Below are 1,309 nucleotides of genomic sequence, written 5' to 3'. Positions count from 1 at the left end.
ATTGTGTCGTCGTATATTGTCGGCATTTGTGTATGTGCTGAAATAGAAAGCGTAAGTTTATTTGTGTCTTGAAATGTAAATTCATTACACAAAGAGTCTTGCTTATTGGGAATTCCTCCTCAACTAATAATTCAATTCCCTGCGCAAATATCTCATAAATGCTTAAGAACGGCGAAAGAAGCAATTCGAAATTAGGTGTGTGCATCTGAGGACGGATAATGATTTTAATATTTCGCACACATCCATATAACGTTGGCCCTGACCTTTCTTGAGTTCGCGATTTCGACTGCGCGTTGCTTGCTGCACTTCTGTCTGGAGCCGTTTGCATGCAGCTATTGCAAGGGGTCATATATTGTGTAGCGTATGTTGGAGTAGTGTTAGGTGGTGCATGTGTAGCACCGTCAGCTGGTGTTGTGTTTTAGTTCACTCCCCCGTCCAGCGATTTGGTGATGTCTGACTCTCGAGCAGTAACTGCTTGCTTCCCCGTGCCTGGTGCCGTGTGCTGCGCAGTTTCTTGGTGCTGCGTGGAACAATATTGCTTGGCACACTGTGCAAGATTACCGCATGATGCGTCCGGCACAACAGTATTACACCTATAAATAACTTTACGTAAGGCCATAACCTCGCACACATAAATAACGTTGTATAAGAATCTGGCTTTATGCTTGCACGAAATGTGATGAAGCTTCTGCATAAGCGCATATGAGCTTATGCATTCTGGTCTTATAGTTTTTTATATTTTTTCAACTTTTCCTTTTAATTTCGGATGATCATCACTGAAAAACAATGGATCTTGACTACTGAACGCGTGCTAGTATCTTCACGAAAGCAACGCACGTTATAACGACTACAAAATGCATATTAATACAGCACACAGACTATAAAATATATTTTTTCCTGCTCGCATACATGTTTTTACACACATAATAGTCATGATACACTACACTTTCTCAATTTACCCGCAATCTCCGGTGTGTGCATAACGCCAAAGTGTACACAGTCTGCAATATGCATACAACCTTTATATGTCGCGTTGGAGAGAAATGAGAGATTTTCCAGCATAAATGACTTGTAGTGCATGTATGTCTTGTGCATAAACGACAACATTTAGTCAGGTCATGTTGTTCAGTGAGTGTCTGTGACTATAAACTCGTATGCACAAAACTGTAATTATGCGTTCTACTAAAAATCATAAACTTCTGCTTGACTCTAACAGCATAGTACTAACAGATATACAAATCACAATCTTTATACAAAGCGGTTTAAGTTACGCAAGTTTTTAGAATCCATATGTAGGTATTTGTTTGTT

The 1,309-nt window shown here is 39.7% G+C and overlaps 1 protein-coding gene across 1 annotated transcript in view; it reads right to left on the bottom strand.

Moving 5' to 3' along the window:
* The window catches only part of LOC119585060 (arrestin homolog), a gene marked incomplete in the record, with an annotated part of 137,586 nt that overhangs the window by 60,852 nt on the left and 75,425 nt on the right, over positions 1–1,309 (bottom strand).

Source organism: Penaeus monodon, chromosome 19, assembly GCF_015228065.2.
Source record: "Penaeus monodon isolate SGIC_2016 chromosome 19, NSTDA_Pmon_1, whole genome shotgun sequence".
Lineage (NCBI taxonomy): Eukaryota > Metazoa > Arthropoda > Malacostraca > Decapoda > Penaeidae > Penaeus > Penaeus monodon.
The sequence above is the reverse complement of the archived record's forward strand: the minus strand, read 5'-3'. Positions and strand labels throughout refer to the sequence as shown.